Consider the following 18,031-nt stretch of genomic DNA (forward strand, 5'->3'; position numbering starts at 1 on the left):
TTTGGTGAATTTTTAACCTAGAAGACATTGTCTAAAGAACTAAAGTACTATAGAACTGTGCTGTCCAACACAGTATCCACTAACCATATGCAGCTATTTCGATTAAAAGATTTAGCTCCTCAATTGCAGTAGCCATATTTCGAGTGTCCTGTGGCTACTGGCTACAGTATTAACTGCAGAGCACTTCTCTAGACCATCCCAGAGAAGTTTCTTCATTGAGATAACAGTTCAAAGGAGACTAAGTTCCTCCAACTCATTTCTCAGCAACAAAAAAGTCTGGGCAAAGGATTTGCTTTAACTATCAGAGCCCAACAAAATAGACAGATGCTCTTTATTAATTTTGTATATTTATAGATTAAACTATCCTGAGTGGAACAAAGGAGTACCATTTAAAAATAGAAAATGTATTACAAATTTGAAAGTCAATTAAGGAAATACAGAATAAGTCTTCATTGGAGACAACTCTCATATATCTCCAAGTAAGCCTACCAAAAGCCACAGCCAGGAGGTATGTAGTATGTACTTGGCAGAGCTTGATTTCTAGCTTAATTTTTTTTGCCAAGGATCCAGGTCTTCAGAATTCTGGTCGAGAAAATGAAAAGTAATTTTGAAATGGTTCCTCTGGCCTAAGAGATGACAATACCACCGTATACCAATACCATCATGCCCACCCCACCTTTCCAGCAAAATTAAATTGAAGAGTTTAGGACAAACAAAACTTAACAAATACCAGCTCAACAAACATAGCCTATAAAGGAATTATCAGCAAAGATACAATGAGTGCATGCAACCAACTATTTAACAATGTATATTTTATTTACCCCAGTTTCTTTACTTCTCTTTATCCTCCAGATGGATTATTTGAAATAACTCCAATCTCCTACACAGAAAAGTAGAATTCTGGCAGATTGTTAACTAAAGATTTTTGGCCCTATAGGCAAGCAGCTGTGAGTGGGGCTGGGTGTGTGAAAAAAATGCGGTAAGAAAAAGGGAAGGTAATGCCAAAGCATAAATGAGGGCCCAGCAAAATCTGTACTCTTCTCTTTGCACCTCCATTCATCTTTGTTAGCCGCCCAGGACCATGGGGAAACTGACCACCACAGCTGGAGAGGTGGAGGGAGAGGAAGCATGTCCTTAAGGAGGAATTAGCTTCATATTTGCACAATGTTTTAAAAGTATTTCACAGAGCTGTCAAATCATTATTGGTCAACCTGGATCCTGTCACTTAGAAAGTTCTGCAGAATCCCATTGGACTAGAAATGTAAAACGGTTATAACTTTTATCTGTTTCTTATTTGTTTCAGTCTGTAATAAAACAAGGTCGTGCTGAAGCTTTTGTTCTCTGAAAGGCCTATATAAACATAAATGGCATTCTCTCAAAACTGTAGGTATTCTCGCAGCCTCTGAAACCAAGTATGGGTCGCCTTCCCGTTCTGCACCAGGTCTCACCCACGCTTGATTTCATGGGCCAGGAGAGCACATCTGGCAGATCTTACAGACGTCTGAAGTCAGGAGAATCAGCGGAAGAAGGTAAAAGAATAAAGCAAGAGAAGATATAGTAAAATCATTGGAGAAATAACATTTTACAAAAGAGCAGGTAAAAATGGCTCAGAGGAAGACATTTCTGGCGCAGTTTTCCATTCAGATTATCTGTACTGTCTCCGTGATAATTTGTAGTGACAGGTAAACATCCAACAACTCTTGAGGTTTATTTTGTATATATTTTTTTACTGCCTATTTTCTATTTTTTGGGAAATTCAACTACACAGTCTCATCCATTGTACTTTACACCAACCATTCTAGACTTAAATGTCTAACTTTCTCCATCATCAAATTGTATTTACGAAGTATGTACTTCCATATCGTCCTTCTAACGTTGGCATACATTTGTAAGAGCTATCAAGAGAAAAAGATATAAAAACACAATCTAAGATATATTGCTAATACATAACTCCACTGCATTTCTTCATAATACCTAAAGAATTATCTGACAAATTTGATTTGAGGAAATGTAGAGCTTTCAAAAAAGGCATACTACATAATTTCAAGAAATTCTAAAGACTCGAGTAATTTCTGTTAACTTAGAATGTTACAAATGTGTATCACAGTCTTCCTATGTTAACAGGAAAACAGAAACTAAGCAACACAGAAAAACCATGCTGCCTTGAAACTTACTTCTAAATTAGCAAAATGCAATTAAAGTCTACATAAGATAACCAAATAAAAATAAAATCGTAGATTCATAGCATTGAACTGAAAGATACCTTAGAAATAAACCCCTAGTCCAATTGCAATTCCAATCATTTGCATACAGCAAAGCAGGCGTTACTGGCATTCATTTTAATCTGAGATTGGAAATGGAGCACTAGAGGTTGCTGAAATCAGTGGCCTGTGTCAGTCCAACATGCCCAACTTTTATGCTTCCATGTACCCTCCTGCAAGATTGACTAGCTAAGAACATTTCATGCTTGATCCTGACAGTGACCCAAGAACCTCCTTGGTCCATTCCCTCCCTGCTCCTATTCAGTTCCACTTCTACCTGACTCCTTGCTCAACCTCACATCATTATCATCAGCCCTTGCACCAACAGTTAAACCTGGAGTTTGCATTTTGTATCTTAGCTTTGATCTTCAGTATTCTCTGAAGACTGTGTCTTATACTAGCCTGCTTGGCTTTTACATTTCTGGCTTCCTGAAACAGAAAGATCCATCTTGTCTGGGTCTTGCTCTTCCACCATAGCCACCATGACCACCTCGCCAATGCACCCACATACGCTCAGACCCTGGTATAGACACTATGCTTCTCAAGTCTGCCAGCCTTGAAAAGAGAGCACCACTTAACAATTTCTAGTTCTTTACAAGGTCACTGGACTTTACTTCATAAAGCACTATTGCTTTAATTCCAAAGTGGCATTAAACCAACATTAACTTCTTTGTAGAAGTTTCATGTCAAGGTAGCACTTGCTCAAAGGGCACAGGCCACATAATAGGGATATTCTATGGGACCATCACTATTACATAATGCGGGGTGGGAAAGTGGAACTGGCGATACAAAAGATGAACTATTAAAATAGAAAGGGAATTCCAAGAAAAGGGAAAAGGGTGGACAAATGTAAGAGATATGAAAGATTCAGGAGCTCCCAGAAGTTCGTTATCACCAAAGAAGAGGTAAGAGGGAGGGCTTGGGAAAGATGCAGAAAACTGATGAAAGATTACGCTTGCAATAAGGACAAGGGCCACACTGTGAAAAGCCCTGAATGCAATGCCAGAGAATTTGGATGTCTTACCAGTAAGTGGTGAGATACTAGAGACTAGTTAGAAAGTTGTTGCAATGTTCAGGTGAAAAATGAGGAGGTCTTAAGTTTAGACTTGTGGCAGTGAAGGTAAAAATAACACTGAACCTCAATAGAGCTTGGAGACTGGGTGTTGGTGTGGAGGGAGAAGGCAGGACGATGCTGGGTTTCCAGCTCAACTCAGCATGTGGGTTGAGATGCCACTTATTGAGAGCAAGAAAGAAAACAAAGAGATTGAAAGAAGGTATATAATAAGCTTGATTTTAAATATGGTAAATTTGAAATAATAGATTTGAGAATCCTGGCTTTTAAAGCCAAAAGAATAGTCAAGGCAACTCAAGGACAGTGCATAGAAACAGAGTAATGACTGAAGGAGAGAAAAACAGCTACCCCAAACTTAAGGAGGAAAAGGGGAAAAATAAGGAAAAAGAACATGCCAACTTTTGCCTAGGCCATAGGAAGTCATATTATCATACTAGAAATATTTTAACACTTACAAGTTTTTTGTATTGTTTTGTCAAATCTCACTTTTTAACTGTATTTGATACTGACATACAAGATATTTACCTTTTTGTTACTTTGAAAGCAAACTTCAGCTTAGTTTATAGCAAGATTTAATTATTTCTTTTTTTTTTTTGAGGAAGATCAGCCCTGAGCTAAAGCTGCTGCCAATCCTCCTCTTTTTGCTAAGAAAGACTGACCCTGAGCTAACATCCATGCCCATCTTCCTCTGCCTTATATGTGGGACGCCTACCACAGCATGGTTTGCCAAGCGGTGCCATGTCCGCACCCGGGATTCGAACCAGAGAACCCCAGGCTGCTGAAGTGGAACGTGCGAACTTAACCGTTGAAACATCGGGCCCGCCCAAGATTTAATTATTTCTAACCATACCCATACAGGTTGATAACTGAAATAAATACTGTAATATAGTTTTATATTGATTTCCATGTGGCATATAATTACTTTGAGGACCTCTAGTAATCACTTACTTTACTTTACACTAAGACTCGGTGTAAAAATTTCTTTTCCCATATTCACGCAAGAAGATTCGTCTGTGACATCAATTAGGGAAATAATATAAATTTGTAAAGCTCATTCGTGCATACACATCACAGAAAAAGAAGCTTCTTCCTTGTTCTTGTTTACTCATCATCCTTACTTCAGGATGTAACACTTTGTCCATTATCAGAATTGGGTTTCAGTATAATTCTTGATAAATACAGCAACTGAACAGACCCTTTACCTTGCCTGGGGGTCTATGCTCCCCATCTCATTGCTATTCATCATACTGCACAGTTTACATGCACATCAGTCTCATCAGTTTCTGCGTTATGCTTTGGATCCCTAACATTATTTCCAAGAAAGTTTGATACAACCTGTTTTAGGAACAGGTGGCCACTATACAGAAAGAGAGAGCTTTAATATGCACCCCCCAATACATACACACACATGAAAGACACCACAGGGAGCCATCAGTATGTGAAAAATAATCAGTCACATAATCTTTATTAAACACAGCACACACCTCACCTCAAAGCACCAGGAATCCTTAAACAATAAAAGCTTTTTGCCACAGATTACTTTAGATTTAGCTTTAGGATCAAAGGGGTAATTTTATTTTATTTTATTTTTAATCCCCAGCCTTAACACAGAATGTTTTCTTTAGATGGAATTTTTTGTCACATTGCTGATTTTTCCATCCTAGAGACGGGCTGAAGCAAACAGTCTCAACATGCAGAGATGGATTCATTGAACTGTTTTTCTGGATCTTCTGGAATAAATCACCTTTTATGACTCTATCTCCAAAGATTTCATGTCACCTTAAATCTTTGAATGCCTGAATGTATTCTTTACTCCACCAGTAATTACTTTTTTAAGGAAAAAAAAGGTATATTACCTACTTGATGGTTTCCCCCAGTCTGAGACATTAATCTTTCACTTCAGGTACAGTATTAGATTACTCTCTCCACTCACAATCAAGTCTTGATTTGGGAGAACAGTGTTGAGCCATCAAGACACTGTTTTTAATCAGCTACTTTTGAAGGTCAACAAATGAATAGTCCGACTATTTCTTTAGTCCTTTGTGAGGAGCTCAGATATAAACACTTATTCTCTTTGCTAAGGAAAATATTAGCGAGAAATAAGCTTTACTAATAATAAGCAAAATTGATGCAGTGGCATCAATAAGCAAGCTACATTTCTATCCATCCCAGGTTACTCTAGCACCTTGTAAATTCCCCAACTACAGTGGCTCACAGTTCTCTCCTATATGAAACAGTGCAACTGGACAAATGGTCTGCATAACATTTGCAGATATGTTTTCCCATTTCCTGGGGCCAATATATTTAAGAATGATTCAAATAAAGTAGCATAGTCCCTTGCTCCTTTGAAAAGCCTCACCGACTTTTAAATGATATACTTTCAACTCTAGCTATACGTGAGTTAAGAATAATCCCATTGGGGAAAGAGTACAAATTACAAATCTCTAGTTATAAAGTTTGTTCTTTTAAACAGAGAACATAAAAACTGCATTTGGCATACGAAAATTCTTTTACCATTATTTTATCTCTAGCCATTCCACTATCAGAGTTTCAATTATTTATATTAGCTCAAAATAATGTGTTGTCATCAATGCCATTTTGCCCTCTACAAATATGTTCAAAATTAGGAGCCCATCAGGAAATTAGAACAGTTTCTCTCCTATCCAATCAAACAGGAAGGTTAATAATTTTTCCACCTTCAGGCACTGCCAATTTATCAGCTCTGGCTGGAGGCCCCTGTCTAAACCCAGCCTTTCTATGCTATATCCCCAAACCTCATTATTTCAAGCCATTCCTCGAAATCTCTAACCCTTAAAGCAGTGAGTGGTCCTAAATCCTGGCTGCACATTAGACTCTCCTGGGAAGTTTTTACAAAATATAGATACCTAGAAATTCTAATGTAATTGGGCTGGGATAGGTCTTGAGCATCAATATTTTTATAAGCTCCCCAGGTGATCCAAGGTGCAGCCAGGTTGAGAACCACCGCCCTAAAGCAATCTCCTAGTAGTCCCATCATCATTTTCACAGCCTATTTCCCCAAACTGTAGATCTAACTACTTTCCCATCACAAACACATAGAACCAGAGATCAAACCACTCTGATTGTTCAATGCATTTCTATCAACTAATTTGAACAATCTCACAGCGTTTTCCATATACAAATAGAAGGGTATTTTTAGGTTTTCTATATTGGAACAACATATTTGAAAGAAAGCGGTGAAAAAAATAGCAAGAAGAAACGAATGCCCATTACTATGTATGCCCTCAAATACTCAAGTAATTTTCTTTTGCCAACCAAATTTTCACAATCCCTTCCCCCATGCCTACTATTTCTCACCATTAGTCATCATTGATTAAGAAAAAAACAAATACCCAGCTTGTCTGGGTAAAGATAAAAGTGGAAATGGTGTGTTTTAGGGATGTGTGATGGGTGATTACACTAGAATCCCCTAATGAGCCATACTATCCTATATTCACAACCTGTGTGATGTGACTTTACACTCTGCCCGCTGAGCAGTGGACTCTATTCCTCTACCCTTTGTGATTTGCTTCTACCAAGAGAATGTGATGGAAGTACCATTGTGTGACATCTCAGGCTAAGCCTTAAGAGAACTGCACCTTCCGTTTTTGCCCTCTTGGAATGCTTCTACTATCATCCAAAGAAACCTAGTCTAGGCTATTAGAAAATAAAAGGCAGTATAGAGGAGAACCAGGGTGCCACAGCCAAAAGGCAGCATCAGCCACCGGGCGTATGAGTGAGATCCTTTTGGACCACTCAGCCTCAGCTAAGTTGTCAAATTTCTACAGCTGCATGAGAGAGCCCAGGAAGGATCACCAGCAGGATCCATGAAAGAATCTACCAGTTGAGCTGGGCCCAAACTGCAGAATCATGAGCAAATATATGACTGTAGTTGTAAGCTACTAAGTTTTTGGGTGGTTTATTAGGTACCAAGGAAGAACTGATATGAAAGTTTATGTAATATTCAAAAGAATTGATGATTACTGTGTTTGCTTTCATATAAGTCTATTGTATGCAGTTTATAAGCAAAAAGTTTTTGAAGTCACATCTTCATAAACTGTTTTGTAGTTCAATCTCTCCCCATTAAATTTCATAAAAATCATGTTTGCTTTGCATTTTCTTCCATGATTTCTTGTAGGAAAAGGATAACTGCCATAGCCATTTCTAAGAAAGTCAGGAAACAAATTAGCCTGAAGTTCCTCTATAATTACTAAGTTATAAAATTCACTTCATTTCTCCCTAAAGAATAAGGTATAAAAGAAAAGTCCAGGATGGATTAAAACAAAATTGTTCAGTTGCTGAACTGAAGGCTATTTCCAAGCTTGGCTACCTCTGATAACTTTTATAAACCATTTCACTAAACATTCCACCTAATGGAAAACCTCCTCAGAAACTTTTCTTCAAAAGGAGGGGCAGCCGGAACATTTTGCAAATATTCCATTGGAATGTTCCTTCAGCACTGATCCAGGTCATGGCTGAAGGGAAATGTGGTTTTGTGGCATTCTTCTCCTATTTTTGGTTTTGCATTGTTTGGTAGTGATTTGGGGGGTAACTAGCTGTATTAGTTTCCTATTGCTGCTGTAATGAATTACACTTCAACAATGCAAATTTATTCTCTCACAGTTATGGAGACCAGAAGTCCAAAATCAGTTTCACTGTGCTAAAGTAAAGGTGTTGGAAGGGTCATGCTCCCTCTGGAACTCCAGAAAGGAATCCTTTTCCTCGCCCTCACTGGCTTCCAGAGCTTCACTCTGTTGCAATCCTTAGTTCTTGGCTCCTTCCTCCATCCTCAAAGTCAGCAGCACAACATCTTTGAATCTCTCTTTGCTTTCATCATCACATCACCTTCTCCTCTTCCATAGTCTCATCTCCCTCTGATTCACTCCTGTAAGGACATGTGTGATTACATCATTGGGCTTATCTGAACAATCCAGGATAATCTTCCCATCTCCGGATCTTTAACTGAATCACATCTGCAAAGTCCCTTCTGCCACACAAGGTAACACACGCACAGGGTCAGAGAACTAGGCTGTGGACTTAAGGGGCATTGTTTAGCCTGTCACACTGCCTTTCATTTGGTACTGTTTGGTATTGAGGTCAGGACTTGTCAAGTAACTTCTGTGTTGAACTAGCTCAATTGAGGAAAAGTATGAAAAGCCTTAGTTTACTCATCCTACATAGTATAGACTAAACTTCCTGCTTAAACCAAGTGACAATTAAATCATCAATTAAATTTCGTTAAAGCCAAAATATGACTGGTTAAAAAGAATAGCAGGGATTTCTGGGAAGATGGCGGCATATGCAGACTCTGAACTCACCTCCTCCCATGGACACGACAATTTTACAACTACCCTTGGAACAATTTTCTGGAAACTGGATAAAAAGAACCCCCACAACAAGGGACAGTGCTGCTTGACGTGGCAGAGGCAGGAAAAAGCCACTTTCTACCTGCAGTGCTTCACAGCCAGGAGCAATCTCAACGTACGAAGCTCTTCCTGGAGGAGCAGGGGATCTGAACAGAGAGCTTTGCCACAATAAGCAGCTTTCAAACTCAGCACAACTGAGATGAGTGTCATAATATCTGGCTTTGCTGGCTATTCACAACAACAAGAAATACCTCAAGAAAAGCTATTGAACATAAGAGAAAGAAAAGCCTTCTCTCAAAGGGCCAATGCACAAATTCACCCATTCAGGAAAGCAATGCAAAATCACCAGAAAGAAAGGTGTACAGTGCTTTGGTGAAAAGAGACTCACTTGATAGGCTCTGGATGCATCTCAGGGAAGCAGGAGGTGGCTGGGACCACCTCCCCAGGGACTGAGATATTGGCAGCAGCCATTAGTATAACCTAGTATAGGCATGCTGATGCAGACTCTGGCAGATGTCATTGAATTTCTTCACCTGGCTTGTTAGTACAGGGGTTTGTCCCACCCACTAGAGCACTAACTTAATCCAGCTTAGCCACAGCAGGCAGCCCACCCTAGGGACTGGTCTCACCCACCAGCAACCCCTTGGGCAACTTGAAGGCCCACATAGGCAGGGTGTGTAGGACCTCTGCAGCAGGGCAAATGAGTCTACCTCTGTAGGGGAGAGTGAGCACTAAGGGTGGGCCTGCATTGGCAGAGTATGCTGGGCCTTTGCAGCAGGGCAAGTGGGTCTGCTTCAGTGGGTTGGGGCATGTGCACAGGGCAGGACTGCATTAATGGGTTGTGTAGGCCTGTGGGTCATGGGGCTTGTCAGCTGCAGCAGACTGGTGCTTCTCAAACAGCTACATAGGGTATCTGTCCCACCTTCAAAAACCTGAAAAAAGTCTGTGCTGCCACACCTGGGGCCAGCCCCACCCAACTGCACTCTTGAGAGCTGGCTACAGCCTTGCAGGCTGGATGCCTACAACAATTGTGAATGCCTGAGCCTAGCAACCAGCCATGCTGGGGGCCTACTCACTTAACAGCAGAACTGCAGCAGGAATGTGCTATTAGATCTTGCAGCCAACTATGCTGGTGCTCCCCCCAACCCCCACGCAATGGAGTGACTGAAAGGACAATAGGAGGCACACGCAGTTGAGCATAACAACCAGCCCACTAAGGGGACAGCCTAGCCTCCACATGTACCTTCAGCAAGAGTAACCCAGTCACAACAGAAGGACATACATAGCCCACACAGGGGTCACTCCTGGAATATTTGGAACTGGTGACAAGAGGGAAGCACAGTGATGGACCTCATGAAGCACATTTTTTATCTTTAAAGATTGGAACCTGAGCTAACATCTGCTGTCAATCTTTTTTTTCCTTCTTCTTCTCCCCAAAGCCCCTCAGTACACAGTTGTATATTCTAGTTGTAGGTCCTTTTTGGTTGTGCTATGTGGGATGCTGCCTCAGCATGGCTTGATGAGTGGTGCCATGTCTGCACCCAGGATCCAAACTGGAGAAACCTTGGAGTGCTGAAGCAGAGTGCATGAACTTAACCACTCAGCCATGGGGGAGCCCCAAAGCATTTCTTACATAAAGACACTTCTCCAAAATCAAGAGATGTAGCTGATCTACCTAATACATAGATATAAGCACAGAGAAATATGCAAAATGAGGTGACAAAGGAATATGTTCCAAATAAGGGAACAGAACACATCCTTACAAAAAGAGCAAAACAAAGATATGCAATCTACCTGATAAAGAGTACAAACTAATGGTCATAAGGATGCTCATTCATCTTGGGAGCAGAATAGATGAACACAGTGAGAACTTCAACAAAGAATTGAAAAATATAAAAAGAACCAATCAGAACTGAAGAACACAATAATGGAAATGAAAAATTCACTAGAGAGATTCCAGAGCAGAATAGATGACACAGCAAAACAGATCAGTGAGCAGGACAAAAGACTAGAGGAAATCACCCAAGCTGAATAGAGAAAAGAAAGAAGAATTAAAAACAATGAGGACAATCTAAGGTACCTCTGGGACAACATAAAGCATACTAACATTTGTATTATAGGTGTCTCAGAAGAAGAGAGAGACAATGGGGCAGAGAATCTATTTGAAGAAATAATAGCTGAAAATTTTTGATTCCTAAGGAAGGAAACTGACATCCAGGTACAGGAAGCACAGAGCCCACCAAACAAGATGAACTCATAGAGGCACACAACAAGACACAATATAATTAAAATGTCAAGAAATAAAGATAAAGATAAAGATAGAATACTGAAAGCTGCAAGAGAAAGGCAACAAGTTACATACAAAGGAAACTCCATAAGGCTATCAGTTGACTTCTCAGCAAAAAACTTATAGGCTACAAGGTAGTGGCATGATATATTTAAAGTTCTGAAAGGAAAAAACCTACAGCCAAGAATATTCTAACTGGCAAGGTTATCATTCTGAATGGAAGGAGAGTTTTTCAGACAAGCAAAAGTAAGTAATTTATCAGCAATAAACCAGCCTTACAGGAAATGTTAAAGGGACTTATTTAAATGGAAAAAAAAAATGACCATAAATAGGAATAATAAAATTATCAAAAAAAAAAAAAAAACCCACACAAACATACAGTAAAGGTAGCAGATCAACCGCCTATGAAGCTAATATGAAGGTCAAAAGACAAAAGTGCTAAAATTACCTATTTCCATGATAGGAGGTTAATAGATACACACATAGAAAAAAGAGGTTAAATATGATATCAAAAACATAAATGTGGGAGGAGGGCAGTAAAAGAGTAGAGCTTTTAGCAAGAAGTCAAACTTAAGAGACTATCAACAGTATAAATTGCTATTTACATAGGTTGTTATATATGAACCTTATGGTAATCACAAACCAGAAATCTATAATAAATAGACAAAAATTTAAGAGAAAGGGACCCAAAAATAATACTAAAGAAAGCCATCAAACCACAAGGGAAGAGAATAAGTGAAGAACAAAGAAAAAGAAAAGAGTTAGTAAAATGCCAAGAAAAAAGTAACAAAATAGCAATAAGTACATACTTATCAATAGCTAATTTAAATGTCAATGGATTAAATGCTTCAATCAAATGACATAGGCTGGCTTATTGGATAAAATCCCAAGACGCATATATATGCTGCATACAAGAGACACTCAAACCTAAAGACACTCACAAACTGAAAGTGAAGGGACGGAGAAAGATATTCCATGTAAATGGCAAGAAAAAGAAAGCTGGGATAGCAGTACCTATATCAGACAAAATAGACTTTAAAACAGGAACTGTAACAAGGGACAAAGAAGGGCACTACATAATGATAAAGGGAACAATCCAACAAGAGGATATAACACTTGTAAATATCTATGCACCCAACATAGGAGCACCTAAATATATAAAGCAACTATTAACAAACATAAAGGAAGAAATAGACAGTAACACAATTATAGTAGAGGACTTTAACACTCTACTTACATCAATGGATAAATCATCCAAAAAGATCAATAAGGAGACATTGGACTGAAATGACATAATAGACCAGATGGACTTAGTAGATATATACAGAACATTCCATCCCCAAACCACAGAATACACATTCTTTTCAAATGCACATGGAACGTTCTTCAGGATAGATCTCACATATTAGGCCACAAAACAAGTCACAATAAATTTAAGAAGATTAAAATAATACCAAGTATCTTTTCTGACCACAAGGCTATGAAACTAGAAATAAACTACAGGAAGAAAACTGGAAAATCCACAAACATGTGGAGATTAAACAAAATGCTACTGAACAACAATTGGGTCAATGAAGAAATCAAAGGAGAAATCAAAAACTACCTACAGACAAATGGAAATGAAAATATGACATGATAAAATCTATGGGATGCAGCAAAAGCAGTTCTAAGAAGGAAGTGTATAGCAATTCAGGCCTACCTCAACAAATAAGAAAAATCCCAAATAAACAATCTCACAGTGCACCTAAAGGAACCAGAAAAAGAAGAATGAACAAAACCCACAATCAGTAAAAGGAAGGAAATAATAAAAATCAGAGCAGAAATAAATGAAATAGACTTAAAAAACAATAGAAAAAATCAACAAAACTAAGAGTTGATTCTTTGAAAAGATAAATAAAATTGACAAACCTTTAGCTAGACTCACCAAGAAAAAGAGAGAGAAGGCTCAAATAAATAAAATCAGAAATGAAAGAAGAGAAATTACAATGGACACCTCAGAAATACAAAGGATTATAAGAGAATACTATGAAAAGCTATACAACAAAAAATTAGATAATCTTAAAGAAATAGATAAATTCTTAGAATCATACAACCTTCCAAAACTGAATTAAGAAGAAGTAGAGAATTTGAGTAGATCAATCATCTGTAAGGAGATTGAAACAGTAATCAAAACCCTCCCTAAAAAGAAAAGTCCAGGGCCAGACGGTTTTCCTGGTGAATTCCACCAAACATTCAAAGACAATACGTATCCTTCTCAAACAGTTCCAAAAAACTGAAGAGGAGGGGAAGCTTCCTAACTTATTCTACAAAGCCAACATCATCCTGATGCCAAAACCAGACAAGGACACCACAACAAAAGAAAATTACAGGCCAATAACACTGATGAACATTGACCAAATATCCTCAACAAAATACCAGGAAACCAAATAGAACAATATGTTAAAAAGATCATACACCATGATCAACTGGCATTTATCCCAGGGAGGTAGGGGTGGTTCAACAACCACAAGGGAATCAAAGTGATCTACCACATTAACAAAATGAAGAATAACAATCACATGACCATCTCAATAGATGCAGAATAAGCATTTGACAAGATGCAGCATCCATTTATGATAAAAATTCTGAATAAAATGAGTATAGAAGGAAAGTCAATCAACATAATAAAGGTCATATACGACAAACCCACAGCTAATATCATATTCAATGGAGAAAAACTGAAGTCTATCCTTTTAAGAAGAGGAACCAGATAAGGATGCTCACTTTCATCACTCTTATCTAACATAGTACAGGAAGTCCTAGCCAGAGCAATTAGGCAAAAAGAAGAAATAAAAGGGATCCAAACTGGAAAAGAAGAAGTGAAACTGTCACTTTTTGAAGATGACATGATTTTATATGGAGAAAACTCTAAAGAATCCACCAAAAAACTATTAGAAATAATAAATGAATGCAGTAAAGTTGCAGGATACATAATCAACATACATAAATCAGTTAAATTCCTATACACTAACGAAGTAGCAGAAAGAGAAATTAAGAATACAATCACATTTAGAATTACAAGAAAAAGAATAAAATATCTAGGAATAAATTTAACCAAAGAGGTGAAATGCTTGTACAGTGAAAACTATAAAACATTGTTGAAATAAATTGAAGATGACATAAAGAAATGGAAAGATATTATGGGCTCTTGGATTGGAAGAATTAACAGCTAAAAGATCCATACACCCTAAAGCAATCTACAGACTCAATGCAATGCCTATCAAAGTTCCAACAACATTTTTCACAGAAATGGAACAAAGAACCCTAAAATTCATGTGGAACACCAAAGACACCAAATACCCAAACCAATCCTGAGAAAAAAGAACAAAGCTGGAGGTATCACACTCCCTGATTTCAAAATATTCTACAAAGCTATCGTAATTAAACCAGCATCATACTGATACAAAAACAAACACACAGATCAATGGAACAGAATCGAGAGCCCAGAAATAAACCCACACATCTATGGACAGCTATTTTTCAAGAAGAGAGCCAAGAACATACAATGGAGCAAGGAAAGTCTCTTCAATAAAAGGTTTTGGGCAAACTGGGCAGCCACATGCAAAAGAATAAAACTAGACAATTATCTTACACCATACACAAAAATTAACTCAAAATGGATTAAAGACTTGACTGTAAGATCTGAAACTATAAAACTTCTAGAAGAAAACATAGGCAGTACACTCTTCAACATCAGTGTTTAGCAGCATTTTTTCAAATACTATATCTGACTAGGCAAGGAAAACAAAAAAAAAAATAAACAAATGGGACTACATCAAACTAAAAAGCTTCTGCAAAGCTTTTTCCTTTGCAAAGGAAACCATCAGCAAAATGAGAAGACAATCTAACAATTGGGAGAAGATATTCGCAAACCATATATCTGATAAGGGATTAATATCCAAAATATATAAAGAACTCATACATCTCAACAACAAAAAAAGTAACAATCCAATTAAAAACATGGGCAAAAGGTCTGAACAGACATTTTCCAAAGATGATACACACATGGCTGACAGGCACATGAAAAGATATTCAACATCACTAATCATTAGGGAAAAGCACATCAAAACTGCATTGAGATCATCTCATGCCCATCAGAACAGCTATAATTAACAAGACAGGAAATAACAAGTATTGAAGATGATATGGAGAAAACGGAACTCTCATACACTGCTGGTAGGAATGAAAACTAGTGCAGCCACTATGGAAAACAGTATGGAGATTCCTCAAAAAATTAACAGTAGAACTATCATATGATCCAGCTATCCTACTATTGGGTATTTATCCAATGAACATGAAAATATGAATGCATAAAGATATATGCACCCCTATGTTCGTTGCAGCATTATTCACAATAGCCAAGACTTGGAAACACATAAATGGCCATCAAGAGACGAAAGGATAAAGAAGATGTAGTATATATACACAATGGACTATTACTCAGCTATAAAAAAGATGAAATCTTGCCATTTGCAACAAGACGGATGGACCTTGAGGGTATTATGCTAAATGAAATAAGTCAGAGGGAGAAAGTCAAATACTGTATGATCTCACTCATAAATAGAAGACAAAAACAACAATAACAACAAACAATCACATAGAGACACAGATTGGTTTGGTGGTTACCGGATGGGAAGCGGGGGAGGGAAAAGGGTGAAAGGGGTGACACAGCACATTTGCATGGTGATGGATGATAATTAGTCTTCTGGTAGTAAACAGGATGTAGTCCACAGAGAAATAATAGAAATATAATGATGAACACCTAAAATTTATATAGTTATAAACTAATGTTACATGAATAAAAACATGATAATAAAAAAGGGGATAAAAGAATAGCAAAACTTGTCATTGAGGTGGAGCTGCTCACTTTTCTAGCAATTTATTCTACTTAAGAATATGATTGTCATCATTTGTTTGCCAAGTTCTATAAAAACTTCATCTGGAATGGTTGCTTCAGGGAATGCTGGGTAAATATTGTTTGTTTCAATTTGAACACAGGCACAATTCAGTGGCTTTCTATTTAACTTTAACTAGCATTTTTTAACGTATCTTTACCTAACACAGTTTCATTTTATTAGCAGCATAAAAACAAACTTGCGCTATAATTTTTCCACTGACAATGTTGCCTACTTGAAGGCATCATAAACTTATAAGCACAGATTTATAATTCATACATTATTTAAAAAGAAGAGACCCTTAATACATTTTATCTGCAAAAGAAAATAATACATTTGAATTAAAAATTATGTTAGTAGAGAAAATGATTCAACCATGTATGCAGAAGTATTCTGACCATATAACTGGATTATAATATTTAAATGTATGAAATCTCATTGACTCAGAAAATAAGTAATAAACTACTTCTAATCTCTGCTAAAGGGAACATTTCATAAGGTAAATCAGATAAAGAAAACTAAGCATTAAATGCAAATACTTGTGAGAATGATAGGGAATCAGACATGTATTAAAACATCTTATTACAGAATAGATAAGATAAACTTAAGAACATAATCCAAAGGACAATATTCGAAAGCAACAATGTGCAAATTATCTGTTTTCATTTTATGGTAGCTATTAGACTGCTTATTTTTCAGGTTATAAAAATAAATGATAAATGCTTCTACTTATTTTAAGAGTATGTAATTTGAGAAAGTTAATATCCAAAGGAAAAATACTGTTAACCAAAGGTCAGAACTGATAAATGGATTAATAGCAGTTACTATACAATAAATTTAGCATTTAAAAAGCAAATATTGGGCAATTTCATCTTACTAGTGAGAGAAGAAACTAGGAGAAACTCTCATAATCTTTAACCCATTCCTTCCCCAAATCTCATTAAAACGAAAATAAAGAAATCAAGTACAAACACAGAAGTGAAGAGAGAACAGGAGATGGGAGGTCAGCAGACAATAGATGGCAGTCAAATTTTGGAAGGAGGAAAGCGGATGGAAGTGAGGTTACTGAGTTAGCAGAGAGACACTTCTTTGCCCTGGGAGCAGAAGGCTATTTACCAGTAAGATGGGAACCAAGTTCAGATGCACCATCCCTACTAGGCTTAGAAATTAGTTACCTGGGACCTTGGAAGTTCAGGGCACAGGGTGGAACTAAAAGCAGGAGGATTGTTTTGAAATCCATATAAGGAAATTCAGACTCTCAGATCCCAAGGTCCGCTCAGCCAGCTAATTAATCGCCCTTTCCTCACCCTCACAGAAGACAGGAAGTTTACTTCCCAAAAAGATTCAGGGACCAGGGACGGCCCCTGAGGGGGCAGGTGAAGCACTACACTGAAAGCCGGGGTTAAATGTACTTGTCCATGCTGAATGAGAGCAGAGAAATTGTTTCTGGGGAAATGAGGTGGCCCACGCAAAAGATGTAGACTGTGACTGACATGTGGATGTCCTAAAAAAAAAATTGCTTGTCTCTGTCCATTTACCCAAAGATGGCTCCCTTCACACACACACACACACACACAGAGTTTCCCATCAGCCTTTTCTATACTGTTTCGTCCTGAGGTCAGGTCCCAAAACAACAAAAAACCTTGGAGGAAACAGACAATGCAAGAATAAGAAACTAAATGTGTGTATGCATGCCTGTATTTCTGTATGTGTATCCTCAGACATAAAAGAAGAAAAGATATTGCATCTGTGTAATTTGATCAGAAGCACTTAGAAAATGGGAAAAATTCTTAGAAATTAAAATAGCTGTTCAAAAAAATCCAATATAATGGCTGAAGAATTCTCTCAGGGTAAAGAAATAAAACAAACAGATGGAGGGGCCAGCCCAGTGGTACAGTGGTTAAATTCACACGTTCTGCTTCAGCTTCAGCGGCCTGGGGTTTGCTGGTTTGGATCCTGGGTGCAGACCTACGCACCACTTACTCAAGCCATGCTGTGGCAGGTGTCTCACATATAAAATAGAGGAAAATGGGCACAGATGTTAGCTCAAGGCCAATTTTCCTCAGCAAAAAGAGTAGGATTGGCGTGGGGCT

At 37.8% G+C, this 18,031-nt stretch overlaps 1 protein-coding gene across 20 annotated transcripts in view; it reads right to left on the bottom strand.

Annotated features, from left to right (window-relative positions):
- The window catches only part of LOC106834680 (EGF-like and EMI domain-containing protein 1), a 586,744-nt gene that overhangs the window by 290,382 nt on the left and 278,331 nt on the right, over positions 1-18,031 (bottom strand). The gene's annotated exons all lie outside the window — the stretch shown is intronic.

The sequence above is a fragment of the Equus asinus genome, chromosome 5, assembly GCF_041296235.1.
Source record: "Equus asinus isolate D_3611 breed Donkey chromosome 5, EquAss-T2T_v2, whole genome shotgun sequence".
NCBI classification, from domain to species: domain Eukaryota; kingdom Metazoa; phylum Chordata; class Mammalia; order Perissodactyla; family Equidae; genus Equus; species Equus asinus.